Genomic DNA, 18115 nt, shown 5'->3' on the forward strand with positions numbered 1-18115 from the left:
CCATTCTACCGTGTCGTTCTTGTTGACATAGGTTCGTCCCACCACGATAGCCCTGGCTAAACACATCTGGTCTTGAGGGTTGTGAATTCGGACGAGGCTCATTTTGGTAATGCGAAGGTCGTTTACCAATAACACCTTATTGGGTTGTCCGGTCCCTTGAGGAGGAGAGACGTGGGTCATGTCGAGTGTGGCTTTTCCATCGGTGATGTCAAACTGGTCATTGGATTGTTGCACGTGTTGAATCTTGTCCATGACTTTGGAAGCAGTCAATTCTGCAGGGGTGCTAAATTCGATCCAAACAGGGTATTTCAAGCCTTCGTGTTGTATGGAAAGTCTCAAGCGATCGTCTTCTTTGGGTTGACATTGTCGGTTGAGTGCAGTGAGCAAAGAATCCCACACCCCAGTGATGAACCCTTCTGCTTTCTCTAACGGTACTTCGGACTTGAAATCTTTAAACTTCACCGAGTATTTGTAAGCCGTGGTTCTAAATTTTCTAGAGGAGCGCTTTTCCGTCTCCCGAATGGAATAGTACTTTTCAGGGTTGACTAAGGGTGGTGAACTTTGTTTAGAGGGTTCGGATTCTGGTTCACTCATGTCCTCTTCAAAATCACTGGCATGAATTTGTGCCAAGACTTCAGCCCTGGTACGAGGCGATAGATCACGTTTCTGCCTCTTACTTTCTTCTTCTTTCTTCTCGAATGAATAGGATCGTTTCATCTTGAGTGTAAAACGTCAAATAACTCAAGTTTAAACACCATAGACTGATTTATAGTCATGGCAGACCAGCGTATATAAAAGGGTGTGTGTCTTGTCCTTTCACTATTCATTTCACTCTCAAACCGAGCACAACGATGGAAGAGACTAGCCAAATCGAACGTTTCATCAGAGCTTTGCGAGGGGTCATTAGAAAATTCTCTTCAGACCAGCCGACGGACTACTCTCCTTCCTTTCGAGATAAAAGTCATGATACTTGCTATATCTGTCAAAAGAAAGGGCATTGGTCTTCAGAGTGTCCAGACCGTCAAAAAAGAAAAACAGGGGCTAGAAAAGACAAAAGTCAAGATACCTGTTATTATTGTCAAGAAAAAGGACATTGGTCTCCAGATTGCCCAAAAAATAAACAAGAGGAGTCAGAAGAAAAGAGGGATTCTTCAGAAGAAGAGAGGGATTCTTCAGAGGAAGAAGGCAGCCAGGTGAAGAAAAAGAAACAGGAGAAGAAAAGAAGAAGCGAAGAAAGTGAGGAGGAAGAAGAAGAAAAGACTGTGAGGGTGAAGAAATTGAAAAAAACAGAGAGAGTAAACAATGAGATAGAAGAAGTAAATGAACTTTTTTTAAAGTGTTATGTTGTGAATTGTGAATTGGATTGTAACTATTGAGAAAAGAATAAATTAATTATATAAGGTAAGTGTCTTTGAGTTTTGATTTTAAAATAAGAAGCTACACTCACGCACTCATATACACGTACTGAAGGGGTAAAATGTTTTTTTTTTTTTTGAGTTATTGGCATTTGAAAATGTATCTCTTTTCGAGAGACGTGGGTGTCCCTGAAAAGGGCCTTTTTTGGTGTAGGGGTGAGTTTAAGCAATCAACTTTAACTGCCTTAAGCCTTTGCCACGGCCAAGGCCTACTTCTTCTGATGATGATGATTTGGTTGAAATCACTAAGGGTGGTACGGTAGGCTTAGTCACAGGGTTGACGTGTTTAGCTCGGGAAGGTCGTATTCTCTTCGGTCGTAATAAAGAAGTCTGATACATTTGTTTCAGACTTCTTAACTCCGCTAAAATGTCCAACAGTACCGTGACCGTTTGATTTTCACCCTCTTGTTTCTTTGCTGCTACTTCTTCTTCTTGTTTTTTTTTTCTTACCTCTTCTTCTTGCTGCTGTTGCTGTAGGAGAAAAGCTTGTTCCGCTTCCTTTTGTCGTTGTATAAATTTCTCCAATTCTTCTTTCTGTCTCTGTCTAAAATTCTCCACTTGCGGTAATGAAGAAGGAGACGAAGGTTCCGGAACAAATTCTTGCGAGGTAAGAAAATCCACAAAATCCCAATTTACCTCTTCTGAAAGTAAGTCCGGGTTCCCTTGGGCGGTCTCCACTGCTGGTGCACCCCAATGGATCGTTTTCTGAGTTTCCGTCATGTTGAATCACTGTCGCATACATTGACTGCACACAGGCGCTAGCGAATCTATATAGACCACGTGACGTCACAGACTGCTCTCTTCGGATTGGATGCAGGCTGACTCAATTTTGTAACGCGTGTTTGGATTGGTCAATGAACTCAATCCGTTTGAATCCTTCCTCTACCTATAAATAAGCGCAGTTCACTGCATTGATTCACCTGTTCTCGTCGCCTCAAAATGTGGACCACAGTTGAATCATCCACCCTTGTGTCTTCAGTGATGTTTAGGACGGACATGCTAATGTATGTCCGATGCAAGTGGACCGTTGTCCACAAGTCAGACACCAGTCTGTGGATGCGAAGAGTCTATGTGGAAAGACAAGGTTGCCTCAAGAGGACTCTGATTTATGGCCCTACACTAAGACGCAGCTTGAGGACAAGAAGATGCCGCAGATGCCCTTTATGTTAAGGGCATATTAACATAAATCCAAAGGCCCTTTTCAGGGTCACCCACGTCTCTCGAAAAGAGATTGACTTTCCATTGCCTACCCCTTTTTTATTTTTGATTTTTTTAATTTTTAAAAAAATAAAAAATCCCATGTTTCAATTGCCTTTGTCCCTAGAATGGATATTTTTTCTCCCATTGTTCAATTGCCTTTGTCCCTAGAATGGATATTTCCTTTCTCCCATATTAAATTCCCTTGTCCCCAGAGTGGATCCCTTTTTTTTCCCATGTTAAATTTATATAGTCCCCAGAGTGGATATTGCTTCCCATGTTAAATTTACGTAGTCCCCAGAGTGGATATTGCCTTTTTAACATGGAACTCCCCTAGTCCCTAGACCGTCCCACCTTACTACTCACGATCTCCCGGCGCATTATGCGATGGCATATCAGGATCTTTGTTGTTTGCAGGTTGGGTCCGTGCAGCTTGCAGCCGGACTCCTTTTATAAGCGAATATAAAAAGTAGTAATTGAAGCATAGTAAGGTGTCAATGTTAAAGTACAATGTTCTAATTATAAATTATTATACATTATTATAGTCTGACTCTACATCCCCGTTTGTTTGTACCCCCATCGATTTAAAAAAGAGAACGTTTAATGTGATAAAAAGTGCACAGAAATAAGTCAATTGAATCATTGATTTATAATTTCTACCCTGACTTTGACCAGATTGGCACTAACGATGGCATCCCCTGCACCATTTCTTAACGGACTTTCCATACTAAGACGGCGCCATATTGCGTACACTATAGGCTAGTTTATTTCCATCAGACAACAATTACGTAGTTCATCCTGTTCGGTAACTGCTGAATAATTACGTAAATTATATAACGTTGAGAATTTGGAATTATATCCCTCTGCATACATGAACATAGAAATTAAACCTCTTGTTAAATCCACATCAAAGGAGTAGCTGTCATTTTCCTTTGCTTGATTCGACATTGTAAATATCGGAAGCAGACGACTTATGTATATACACATATAGTCGTAGTACACCCCTTTGCTAAAAATGGACTTTTCCAAAAACTGGAAATGGATCCGGGTATGTCCGTCTATTACACTGAAAACTTCCGTTAAGCACGAAACGCGCAAAAGATGAGGTGTTAGGACCAATCTACTAGAGTCAGGTTAGAAACTATAAATCAATGAATGAATTAACTAAGTTTCTTGCACTTTGTATCACAGTAAATATTTCCATTATTTAAATTGGCAGGGGAGTACAAACAAACGGGATTTGTATTATCAGACTATAGTAGTGACATAACTCTTGTCATTAGTCGTTTCATATTGCTTTGTCATATGTTTTGATTTTTGTTTTATTTTTATATCGAACCACGGTGAATGAGTAGTAAGATATATCTTTGTCCCGTAAGTTTGCACTGCAACATTGCGAACTTTGCTTTCAATTTTATCTTTTAATACTTTGGGTTTAACCATAAAGAGTAGCTCTGCATATAAATAAGATTTAAAAAATATAAGTTGTAATATTTGATCCCCCCCCCCCGATTAATTCTTACTCTCGTCCTGTCAACCAAAAGTTTAATTTGATCGGCATTTTCCTTTTTCATACAGAGGTCAAATCCGTTTGCACACTTCGTTTTGTAATCTGAGCTGCAAATAATACCTGTCCTGCACAAAATAGTTCAGAAGAATTTAGTTTTGAAAACATGTTTTTTAAATATACTGTTATCAAAATGTTTCCGATATGTTTCTCTCAGAATTTATTACTCATGCTCATTCGATTTAAAAAAAAAAAAAGACAGAACAACACAAAGAAAACCACACACACACACACACACACACCAATTTTTTTTTTTTTAAACAAGTCTCTCACCAGAATTGTAGACAGGTAACCTACCGACTCTCAACTCTATTACTCTTCATCATGTGGAATAAATAAAGTGAGAGCATGCACGAAACCAGACTATCGAAACTACTTCGGTCAATCGGAATACTCTAGGGCCTCTACTCCAATGATACAGAAAATCCTTGAAGTTTTCCGATTGCTGCTGCGGTAGCGAATGTACACAATTTACAGGCATTACTTGGTCAGTTTGTACACCTACACATACAAGGAAACAGTTTCATTCCAGAAGGTAAGCACATATCTCTTTCATTAAAAATTATAACGGTATTTTCTGTTAAACTTCTACTATTTTCGAAACTATATTGTAGGGTTTTGGATATGAAGTGTGTGGGACTGGTGCACTCACTGCTTGTACAATGACAGCTATAATATGCAATAGTTGTCGTTTTCTGATATTTGTTGTTTTTTCCCCCGTTATCAAAAATTGTTTTTTCCAATCAATACTAAAAAGTTCAGGCCATGCTGTGACATTCTTCACGCTTTAGCTGCAGCTAGGTTAGTAATAATATTTCCGATGAATATTGGCTGGGGAGAACTCGGTCCAAAACAAATAGTCCCAGGGTTAGCCCACCTTGGCTCCAATCCCGATTTAACTTAGCCCCGTGCACTTTGATAAAGGACAAATCATACCAATCATTATGGAAAGATGATGTGTTTTTGAAAATTTGTTTAAGACAAATGACTGAAAGATATCTAGTCCTGCAGTGTCAGACGTCCGCCCTGATATTTATGTTGTTTGGTTGTTGTTGTTGTTGTGGGGTTTAATGCCATTTTTCAGCACACGATAGGATATGCATGGCGGCCAGCATTAATGGTGGAGGATGAACCCGGGAAGAACCACCGACCCACAAGAAGCTACTGGCAAGCTTTCTCATGTACCCACATTGGCTGAATCCTAGACTCGAACCCATGCAGACAGGTGAGATGGCAATGATCTGTAATGGAGAGCGCTTTAGACCACAAGGCCACTCGGGGCCCTTATGTTGTTTGGGTGCAACACCTTCCAAAACAAACGGTCCCGTGTTATGTATTCCCCATTGGACTGACAGGGGAACTAGAGGCCAAATTTTCAGGAATATCTCATATACTTGAGAGGCCATATTAACACTCTTCCACAGATTAAAGACTAATTGCTTTATTTGGTATGTGTGTATGATTTGGATTTTTAACGTAGTTTGAATTTTTTTGAGTCATATCGCTATGATGTCTGCAGTGGCAGTTTATAGTTATGTTTAGCACCGGGGCATCATGCCGCAGACATGTAATATGATGTCCCACACAGTCACTTTATCCTGACACCAGACCAACCAGTCCTAACACTAACCTCTTAATGCTGAGTGCTTTACAAGTCAGCTGTTAGCACCAGCTTTTGTTGGACCATACTTTGATGAAGTTTTCCTGATGGAATCAAATTCTGACATGAGCATGTGGCATCTTTTAAAGTTTTATTGATGTATATTTCAGTTGGTTGAAATGTAGTAGCAGAGGAATGCTAAAGTTGGTTGAAAAAGCAAATCACACTAATGTTGATGAAAGTGATTAAAAAGCTTCATCCACTTTAAGTTTGAAAATGCATCCACTTGCTTGTCATTTGACCATGGAACATGTTACACCACACAGTTTGCACTGAAGTGAAATGTCACACCCAAAGAACATAAATATAAGCAGTTGTCATCTTGCATTATAGGACAAAAAGACTAAATGGAGGGAAAGAAGAAGTGGGAAATATGGATGGTCTTGATCACCATTGGAAAATATATATGTGGAGGGAAAGAAGAAGTGGGAAATATGGATGGTCTAGATCACCATTGGAAAATATATATGTAATAGCAAAACTGTTATGTTTTTCAGTATTTTTTCATGTGAATCTCAGGGACTTACAAAAATGACAGAGATTCCTGGTTATAATATGCATGACATGTGGGTTACAGGAAATTATAAACAGTGACCTATCACTTAACTTAGCATGAAACAAATGTTCTTACCTGCATGACCAATGTTCTTCTAATTGACCCTATTTTAATTTATTTCAAACTTTTTTAGTAGTAATAAACTATGCCCTAATGAGTGACAGCATTATTGAACATTGTATAATATACTGTACACAGTATTTAGTATCTTTGAATTTGGGTAAATCTTTAATTCTAGCACATTAGTGACATTCACTTTTAGCAAATAATTAGTGGGCAAACTATATATTTTTTGGAGGTAGTTTTAAACAAGCAGAGAAAAATCCATAAGTGCTTTTTTCTTGCTATGCCAGGTGAATGCTGACAAAGAAATGATTTTGTGGGTTGTACTTTTAACACATTGTGGTTTTATCATGCTGAGGAAATGGGAGTTAAATACCTTTCTGAAGGACACACTCAGACGTTTTGTTCCTGGCTGACTTGGGCAGGCATTGAACCCACGATCCTTGGATTACAAGTCTGATGCTTTACCAACTGAGCTGTTACCAGGGCTACCTCCCAAAATGATTTGCAATTGCTTTATTCCAGTATGAGGTATTACCAAAACAGCACATAAAATGAACAGATGCCAACAGTGAGATAATTATGCAAATGTAAAACTATAATAATAAAAAAGCCTTCTTCAGTTTTATCATTTAGTTTAATGTATCTCACAGTGTATATTATAAGCAAGCAGTGATTTGTATATGTGGATTTGAGAAGACTTAACAAAGATGATTCATTTTATTTTATGTAACAGGCTACATCTGGTATGCAGTTTCCCTATTCTCAAGGGAAGCAGCCCCTCTTTGACTGATGAGGCTGCCTCATGCTGTACTAAACAATACAGCATGCATTTTAAAAAAATCATTTTCTTAATTGCTACCGCTTTTATATAGTCACCTTCTCATTTCATGTCAAGCAAACACTTTATGCAACAAATTCTTTTTTTTTGTTGGCTATAAATTGTGTGGATTTTATGATTGCTTCATGCCTCATAATTAACCATAACACCTCATTTGGTACACTGTCAGATTCATAATCAAGGAGTCATTGGTTCAGTGCTCAGTAAGTCAGTCTAGGTTGACTGCCTCTGATGGGTCACTGGGAAAGGCACATAACTCCCATTTCTTTGCCCACCTTCCAGTCAATTTTCCACAGAGTATGGAGACTTGTTAATTATCTTCCTGCTTCAGTGAGAAGCTAATTGTCTGTCTGATAATAGGTCCTTAGCTATGTAACTGCCAAGTGGAAATTCACATGGCTTGCAGTATCAGTTCTCATTTGGTAACCATCTAAAGAAGGGGTATACTACTTTGGCCCTACCACTGGGGTTCCAGGGAGGTAGGTGTTTTACTTAAATGCAAAATAACTTCCAAAATATGTCACTAACCTGTAAGTTAACTTGGTTGCTTTTTGGCTGAAAATATCATGCTTAGGAAATATGAGATAAGTGCATTTTTGAAGGACACATTCAAGTAGCAGATGCAGGCTGGCCTTCATGAGTTCTTATCCAGTAATTTTTGGATTATAAGTCTGATGGTCTAAAGACTGGTTTTCTTACTCCTAGGGACTTTGACTCAATGTCATAGGAACTACTGGGATCCCAACCATATAACAACATATACATGTACAATTAAATTTATACATGTGACTGATATTAGTCCTTGGGTCCCAGAAGCTTTTCTCCAGGTCATAACATGGAAACCTTTTAGATTCCCATCCTATAACTATATATACATATACATATACATAGATACATGCATACTTTTGGTGTGAAAATACCAGTTCAAAATTAGTCTCAGGGTCTATTCACACTCACAGAGAATTGGCTCTATGGTCAAAAAGTCAGGATGATAATACTACTAATAATAAAGACTTTATTTAGAGAAGGTAACTCAGTTGGTTACAGAACTAATCTACCTTGAGGCCTTCTATCTGTTATGTACAATACATTCAGTATATACAACATGATGTGAAAAATCTGGCTTAACACTAGACAATTAGGTGTTTTTAAAAATCAAAGTATCAGCCTGGAACATATGCACAGGCATCTGTGAACACATTAACATATATAAAATATAAAATATCATCCTGCATTGAAATATTCTACCATGAATATGATGCCAAGTTACAGAAAAGCAGGCAGTATTTATCATACTAGAACTGTTCAGTTATCTAAAGATTTCATCCATTTGAGACACTGATTATGAAAAGAAGAAATACTAGGAGCCTGCCTTATGTCACTGGGAATGTTGTTTTATACCAGTGGACCAGTATATTGAAAACTTTTTTTTAAACAATTCCTTCTTTGCCGTTGGTATAATGTAATTTTTACTTCTTATGGACCTTAAATTTGGAGTACCATCAACATCTCTTTGGTGAAAGATATTGCTTAGATACACAGGGATGGCTTTTCTGGATACTTTATACATCAATTTAGCCTTTCTAAGAAATATTCTTTCATGTATTGTTAAAATTTTTATATTATTCATTGCATCCTGAAATTTGTCTATACACTGACCTACAATTAAATGGCTAGCCCTCTTTTGTAGTCTTAAAAGTGTTGTTATGTTTGAATTAGAGGTACTACCCCAAATTACATTACAATAGTCCAGATATGGCTGAATATAACTTATAGAAGATGACCCTATACTGAAGAGGAATGTACATTATTATTTTCCTCAGTAGCCAAAGATAAGAATTAACGTTTTTTGAAACATGTTTAATGTGAATAGACCAAGTAAGATTGTTATCTATGAATACAGCAATAATTTTATCATGAGAGGACATATTAAGACTCACATTGTCAAAAAGAACCTGGAGTATGTTACTATATAGCCTTGCTCATTTTTGTTGTGTTGCAACTATTAGGGCTTTTTCATTTTTTTCTGTGTTTATGATCATACTGTTTTCCTTGCACCATACTTGAAGTCTCTTGAGAGCATCTTGTAAGTTATTTTCAAGTAACATTTTGGTTTTACCCATCTCAGACAGTGTAGTATCATCTGCATAGAGGTCAGTGGAAGAAATTGAAGTTCCAGTCTTAAGAGGTAAGTTTTTGATAAATACAATGAATAACAGAGGTCCAAGGATAGGGCCCTTTGGTACTGAGTCCACAATTAATAATTTTTACTTTGAGAAAGTTTGCCATTTAAAGATACTTTTTGTACTCTATCATTTAAGTAAGAAGTAAACCAGTTTAGGGAGTTTTCACTGCATTGATAGAATTTTAGTTTTTCAAGCAAAATTTCATGGTCTACAAGACCGAAAGCTTTACAAAAATCAACTGTAATAGTACCTACCATTTCTCCTTGATCTAATGCTTTCAGCCATTTATCAATCAAAGATACAAGTGCAGTTTCACAGGAGCGATTCTGGCAAAAGCCAGACTGATTATCATGAATAAGATCATAAGTGTTCAAATAGTTGATAAAGAATCATGTACATGTTTTTCAAGCAATTTGGAGAGACAAGGAAGGATAGAGATGGGTCTGTAGTTATTTACATCATCTTTTGTTTCTTCTTTATGCAGTGATGTAACCTTGGCAGTTTCCATGTTTTTGGAAATTTATTAAACCGAATACTTTCATTGCAGATGAAAACTATACTCTCTACAGTTGCAGATGGCAGATGCAGCTACCTTTAGTAGCCTTGGTCCAATCATATCGAGTCATGTAGCTTTACAATCATCCATATTTTTTAACATATTTCAACACAAATTCTGGAATCATTTCAGGAATTTCAAATTTAATATTGTTTATTAGTTTTTTTAGCACAACAATGTTTAGAGTTCCAGATGATCAAATGAAGTTTTGGGTTCTTTAAGTTTTTCAGCAATTTGAATGAAAAAGACATTAAAAATGTTTGAGATGTCATTTGGATTATTGGTATAAATGCCCTCATGATTGAAGGATACAATTTCAGTTTTACTCTTACACTTTTCTTCACCAAACTCTGTAAACACTTTCCAGATAGCTTTCAGGTTTATTTTGGTCTTCATCCAGCACTTTTTTGTAGTGTGCTTGTTGAATGGAGATCCAGCCTGGCTGGTCATCTTTCTTCATCCTGTGTTTTTAAAGGAGCATGTTTGTTCACTATACAGATGAACAGATCTGCCCAAGTATCTAAAACATCATCAATATCTTCAAAGTTTTGGACTGTATTCCATGAAATCTGTTTCAGATCTTCTAGGAATTTAACAGTATCAAAGTTTTGAAAGGATCTATAAGTAATGGATTTATGGATATTATTTTTTTATTTATTTGCAATTGACTTTACATGTTAGAAAAATTGTGAAGTGGTCACTTATACCAATCTTTGGAACCATTACTTCCAAAACATTTTCTTTTGTATTGGTATAAATATGATCTAAAAGTGTTTTAGAGGTAGATGTTAGTCTGGTGGGTTCATTTACTAAGATGATGAGGGTATTGTGTTTTACTTTCTTGATATTACTGGATGTCAGTTTTTGTATTATTAATACTTAGATCCAAAAAGCATGTACAAACTACAATATTGTGCATCGTATCCATTCCTGTATATACACAGCAGATCTGGATCTTTGCAATTTGTTAATCAGTAGAACAAACATAGTTCCTGATCTGCTGGTGTATTATGTGACTGCAGGTCTCAGTCTATTTGGTTTGTAGTTGGACCCAACTTACACATCATTATATAAAGCTGGTATATTTCTTGCCCCTCTATACTAGCCTGCAAATATATCTATGGATTATTTTCAGACCAGAATTATTTCTTTAAAATTAGGATCTTTTACAATGATCTTCAACATGTTTTCTTCGGATGATTTTAGTTCTGAGAGTTCTTCAAGCATCCTCATGTAATAATCTTCTTAACAATTTCTCAAAGAGTTGTAAGGCCCAAGCAGATTTGGAAACATTTCTCTGAGTCAGTTATTCTTTTTATGTGTTAGGGACCTGAATGGCTGAGTGGTCTAAAGCATGCACCATTAAGGATCACTGCTGTCTCACCTGTCTGTGTGGGTTCAAGTCTTTGGCTCATACAGTGTGGGTACATGAGAAAGCTTGCTAGTAGCTTCTCGTGGGGTGAGTGGTTCTTTCTGGGGTTTTCCTGGGTTCTTCCTCCACCAATTATACTGGCTGCCATGTATAGCCTATGTTGTGCTGAAAAATATCATTAAACCCTACAACAGCAACAACAAGAACTCTCTGTGTGTCAGAGAAATCATGGGTACTGTCCATGCAGGTCATTGCCTCCTAATTTGTTTTATATTAATGGATGAAAGAACTTAACTAGACATCATCAGTTTAAATAATACTGTATGTAATCGTTTATAAGATGAGTCCTAATGCAAAATGCACAGACAAGATGTACCATCACATCATGCACTGGTAGATCTGGGTCTGTGCAGTTTATTTGGAGCAATCAATGGAATAAATAAGATAGATCCTGATCTGCAGGTGCATTATTTTATGGCAGATCAGGATCTTTTGTTGTTTGCAGTTTTACTACCTTATAAGCAAGTATATATTGTATACAAAAGGTACAATTATCCCTAAATTGACAGTAATTTTTTTATTTATTTTTTGAGATCGCATGATGAAAGCATCAAACTGTTCGCACACTATTTAATCAAGCTGGTACTACTGAACTTGTTTGCATATACACCCTGTACATGGATGAGTTAGTCTATTGTTCAGAGTATATAGGTGTTTTTAAAGCACATCAATTCAGTAGTTTAGTTCACAGTTCACTCAAATAGCAGGCTGTAAACTGTTGTAACTTGGCCCTCCATTCTTCTGACAGTGGCCTTCTTTCATCACCGAAAACAGGATTAAGTCCAATTGTCACAGATTTGATAAGAATCTGTATATACGTCATAAAATCTAGGCCTACGATTACTGCTGTAAAAAGATTATATGTTGTGGAACAGAGCTAAAACTAAAGGTAACTAAACAAAATTTCAGTGAAAACAGGTTTAGTGTATTATGCAAATAGTTTATGAATACTGTACATAGCAATTTTACTAGTATGCAATGTATATGATGTACCGGTATTGTTGGTTTTGTGGATGTATTCAGTGAGACTTTGTGTAACATTATTCTTTAAAAATATATATACTTTTTTTTAGCACTCTGTACTAGGTCTTTTTCATTAAGATCAATTGAACCTCTTGTGTGACAGCAAATTATTTTTCTTTCAATGATGTGATATATTATGCTCATCAAAATGAACTTTTAGAGTACACTAGACTGACATCCAATGGGGTACACTAGACTGATATTCACTGGAGTACACTAGACTGATGTTGGGTCCATTGGCATCAACTGCAGGGTTATGAGATAGGCTACTGTATCTTGGCAGAGGTGGGCATAAACTAAGGTTAAAGTCCGCTAATACTTTATTTCATGTCATGTGTTTTCACCGTATTTTAGATAAAACTATGAATTAATTTATTTTTGTTGATGTGCATTTTTATGGCTTAAAAAAGGAAAAGAATTTCATGATACTTAAATGTATGCATCTATAAGAGTATCCTTTTGCCTTCTCAGATTGGCCATTGCCAGGGTATCCTTTTGCCTTCACAGATTGGCCATTGCCTGGATGTCCTTTTGCCTTCTCAGACTGGCCATTGCCTGGATGTCCTTTTGCCTTCTCAGATTGGCCATTGCCTGGATGTCCTTTTGCCTTCTCAGATTGGCCATTGCCTGGGTATCCTTTTGCCTTCTCAGATTGGTCATTGTCCATTGGGTATTTAAATTTGTGACTTTTTGCAGCCAGGGAACCAGTAAAATTGCCACCCAGTGTAAAAAAAAATAATTTGACAGTATTCAATGATTTCATTTCAATAAATGGGGTTTAATAATTAAGATAGTTAGAAAATTGTACGTTAAGGCATACAGTGGTTACTAGTGAGGTGAACATAAGCATTCATTTTATTAAAAATAAATATTATTTAAGGTTTCTGGAGGTCAGATACATTGGGGGTTCATTGTTGCAGTCTACATTGGGCTATGCAACTAGATAATATATTATGCCGAACACTGGTTTTCAGCTATACAGTAAACCATTAGTTTTCAGATGATGTGTATGCCTACAGTTTCAGGTATTCCTTAGATGCACTAAATAATTGTTACTGTACATCATTATAAGTTATATGGATGACCAATATGTACAAATTATATGCCATCATTTAAAGATTATGAGGAATGGACAACAACAATGTTACATACCCTTTTGGAAAAAAATACATGCCGTCATCTGAAGCTTCTTTGCAACTGGCCTGTCAACTATCTTCCAATCTTCCACCTACCCCGTTTGGACAAGTTATATGCCATCATCTCAATATTATATGTAATGGGTTTATAAAATTTGTTCCATCTACCTATTTTGGACAAGTTATATGCCAAAGATTCACATGAAAATTCTGTGAAATTGAATTGTCTACTATGTTCTCCCTACCCATTTAGCATTTAAATTTAAACATAAACTACTGATTTTGTTCTGAAAGTTGCAGTCATTCTTCAGAAGCACTGCTATGTAAGTACAGAAAATTTACCAAATTGTACGAAAAATTGGAGCAGGATGAATATGTCCATTTTAAGACAATATCTGCATGTGTCAACGTTCATTTAGTGAGGACTCTAACAGACAAGTGATACATATGTATTTTATATACTCCCTTATAAGTTGAGTCAAACTGCAGACAACAAACATCCTGTAGCTTAATGTACCTGTAGATTAAGGTCTATGCTTTTTGTTCTACTGATTACTCCAAACATACTGCACTGACCTATATCTGATAGCTCATTGTGCACCAGCAGATGTGGGTCTATGAAGTTTGCAGTTGGACTCATCTTATAAGCTAGTATATATGGTAAGTGCATAACTGCAGTAAGTTGGCCTGCATTTCGAAACTGATTGACAGCCACATTAGTCAAGAGTCATTTGAGATATCAGTGTATGACGATGATCTCATAATATATGAAATCTAAAGTGAGATCGTTTAGTGTGATAGCTTAATTTAAAATAACTTGTTTAATGGTTCAACTTTTTTATACCGAAGTATTTTGTTTTAAATAGCATTAGCAATTTATCTTTTCTCTTTCAAACCAGGATGTGAAACGTGTGATTTATAACTTTTGAATATAACCATGCAAAGCCATTTAAAATAAATAAACAGGGATATATCAATTGTTGCCTGGTTTTCCTTCATGACATTTAGACTTGTTTTTTGACTTGTTTTTTGACCCAATATTTTCCTCTATTTGTAGATTTGTAATTCATACTGGCATATGGGCAAACTATCCTTGTTTATTTATTCATCTAGTTTACCATATATACTCATTTATAAATAAGGTCCAACTGCAGACTGCATAGACCCAGATCTGCCATTGCATGATATGCTAGCTGATCTTGGTCTATTCAGCTTGTTATGGGTAATCAGTAGAACAAATAACATGGACAGTAATCTGCCAGCTTCATTATGTGATAGCAGGTCAGGGTCTATTTTGCAGTTGGACCCAATTTACAATCGAGTATATACAGTAACAAGTTCTGGGAATGTGAACCTGTATGTGATTTAAGTGTTGCACATGTTTTTTACCCTACAAAATTATTTGTCTAGGAATATTCTAATTCAGTGATGTCTTTAATTTTAAATTCTTTTGGGCATAAATGCTCTTGTAGGAAGATGGCCAGGTAATTCTTGTATCTAAGCACTGTGAATATGAAAATATTCAAAAAGGCAGCTCTTTCCTAAGGTGTAAATACATAGTAAATAACTTTCTCCTCACTTAGCATTGAGGTAAATAAAGACATTACAATTAGTAATGTATCAAATTAGGTATGGTACAATATGTATCATGATACAAATGACCTATTATGATATGTATTGAGATATATTATATTTTAAAAAACAGTTTCATAGAAATATTAAGCTCTTATAACTTTAAGAGAAACTAAATTGGTCATGGTTCTTTATCACAAGGGAGTATTAATTTATTCCTACGAGTCGGAGTAACTTACAGGATCTGTAGATTCACTTTTTCATTAAGTGTAGATACATCTGGCAAATGTTCTCTATAAATTTTACTTTAATAATAAATCAAAATTGTATTCTTGTATCATATGATGAGTGTTACAATATAGTAAGGGGCCCTGAGTGGCCAAGTGGTCTAAAGCACTCACCATTATTGATAACCTGCCATCTCACCTCTGTCTGCAAGGGTTTGAGTCTCATGTTCGGCCAGTGTGGGTATGTGAGAAAACTTTCCAGTAGATTCTCGTGGGTCAGTGGTTCTTTCCAGGGTTTTCCTGGGTTCATCTTCCACCATTAATACTGGCTGCCATGTCTAGCTATCTTGTGCTGAAAAATGGTGTTAAATCCTACACCAACAACAACGATATAGTATTGTCCAGAGGTTCTGAAACTGGTTTGCAGACCACTCGTAGTCCACAAGCTCCATTTAGGTGGTCCACAGAAAAGCTGTGTAACAATAGAGAACCTTAACTTTGCTATTAAAAAAACAGGGTCATCAATCACATCAGAAAGGAAAGATTACTTCTATTAGGATATGAAGTGTGTGCTTTTTTGTAGAAAAAACATTTATCATTAAAGTCTTTTTTATATGTAGTGCTTCATGTGAAGCGCTTTACAATAGCATGCTAAGGATACAAATGGAAAGACCATTAAGTGATTCTCTTGATAATCATCAAGTAGTCAATGAAAGAAAACTTCTGAAGCACTTAAGTATAGTCATAAGACTGTATCACCAAGATAATCTGATGTTATTGCAGTACATATTGATGTATCACTATTCCTGTAAGTACAATACACCGCTTCTTTTCCATTTAGCCATCAGGGTAAAGAAGTACTCATAAATAGGTAAAAGTTATCTAATAAATCTATCAAGGTTTGTAACTAGTACATTTGCTGTCCATTAGCTCAAATTTAAATCTAACCTGTGACTTTATTGGAACAAGGTTTATGACACTGTGGTAATTAATTCGTGACATATATCTGTAAATGCAGAACCACCCTATTATCACTGAAAGTGTTAGCCCCAATAATACCACATCTCTTATACAAAGGATCAGCTCCATTGAAGTTGTAAAGGTAGTCTGATAAGGAAACCCTTTGGTCTCTTTATGCATTGATCTGTGAAGAGAGAGGCAAACAGTTCTCTTGCTGTCTTATCACATGTTAGATTTGGGGGGAAATTGAATTATGTGTGACTGTACAGTATTTACCCATATGACATAGGCATCCAGCAGGGGGAAATTGAATTATGTGTGACTGCACAGTATTTATCCATCTGACATAGGCATCCAGCAGGGGGAAATTTAATTATTTGTTGTTGTTGTTGTTATAGGGTTTAACGCCATTTTCAGCACATTATAGGCTATACATGGCGGCCAGTATTAATGGTGGAGGAAGAACCCGGGAAAACCCTGCAAAGAACCACTGACCCATGAGAAGCTACCGGCAAGCTTTCTCACATATCCACATTGGTCGAGCCCGAGACTCGAACCCACGCAGACAGAGGTGAGATGGCAGTGATCCGTGATGGAGAGTGCTTTAGACCACTTGGTCACTCAGGGCCCTTTGAATTATTTATGACTATACAGTATTTACCCATATGACATAGGCATCCAGCAGGGGGAAGTTGAATTATGTGTGACTGTACAGTATTTACCCATATGACATAGGCATCCAGCAGGGGGAAATTGAATTATGTGTGACTGTACAGTATTTACCAATATGACATAGGCATCCAGCAGGGGGAAATTGAATTATGTGTGACTGTACAGTATTTACCCATATGACATAGGCATCCAGCAGGGCCAGAATTTAACTTCTTTTTTTCTACTTCCATTTATTTGCTAGTTGGAAGAAATAAAATCTACTTGCAAAACTTTTATTTCTCCATTTTTTTCTCTCCAGCTTTTGAAGAAAGAGCACATAGGTTGATACTGGTTTAATTTATGGAAATCTTTGCATCTTCAGGGAGTCCTGCCATTGATTAGATTTTTGACTTATTATTTGCTTATTACATCACCACAATAATAAACATGTACATTAAGTTCTTTTTTGTTACTACAGTAAGTTCATGATAGTTATTCTCTTTTATACTTAATTATTGTTCATTTATTTTGATGTATATTTATTCAGTTTCAAAATGTATAGCACACTGATACATTTCAATTGATATCAAAGTGCTTACACATAAAGTTGCTCAGTCATGTGCATTTTCTTTTACATTGCTGCACAGTTGTTTGCATACTGTCAAAGCAAAATCGTCACAGTTGTTAGCAAACTGTCAAAGCAAAATCATTACAGTTGTTAGCAAACTGTCAAAGCAAAATCATTACAGTTGTTAGCAAACTGTCAAAGCAAAATCATATTTTTTATTTCAGTTAGTCTGAAGCAAAGTTTGAATTTTTTTATCTGGGATATAAGAAGTGTGGTAATATTCTCTTACTCCATTCTCTTGTGCATTCTGTAGACCTGATTACTCTTGGTAATGATATCTGATGCTGAGGGAAAGTCCCCATTATCATTATCACTAATTTCAGTTGAGGGAAGGTCCCAATCATTATCACTAATTTCAAATGTGGAAAGATCCCCATTATCGTTGTCATGAATTTCAGTTGTATAATTTCACTGCTCCAGTGGCCTAGTGGTTAGAGCATCCGCC

The 18115-nt window shown here is 36.4% G+C and overlaps 1 protein-coding gene across 2 annotated transcripts in view; it reads left to right on the plus strand.

Moving 5' to 3' along the window:
* The first annotated feature begins 4580 nt into the window (after window positions 1–4580).
* Window positions 4581–18115, plus strand: part of LOC149807142 (ras-related protein Rab-23-like) — a 73927-nt gene continuing 60392 nt past the window's right edge. The window contains exon 1 of one of the 2 annotated variants that reach the window (XM_089962642.1): window positions 4581–4714. The gene's annotated coding sequence lies outside the window, so the exon portion shown is untranslated. Of the gene's footprint in view, window positions 4715–12199; window positions 12363–18115 lie in introns of those variants that run through there. The other variant, XM_089962648.1, reaches the window with a different exon arrangement.

The sequence above is a fragment of the Sinohyriopsis cumingii genome, chromosome 1 (assembly GCF_028554795.1).
Source record: "Sinohyriopsis cumingii isolate HCF-2022 chromosome 1, ASM2855479v2, whole genome shotgun sequence".
NCBI classification, from domain to species: Eukaryota; Metazoa; Mollusca; class Bivalvia; order Unionida; family Unionidae; genus Sinohyriopsis; species Sinohyriopsis cumingii.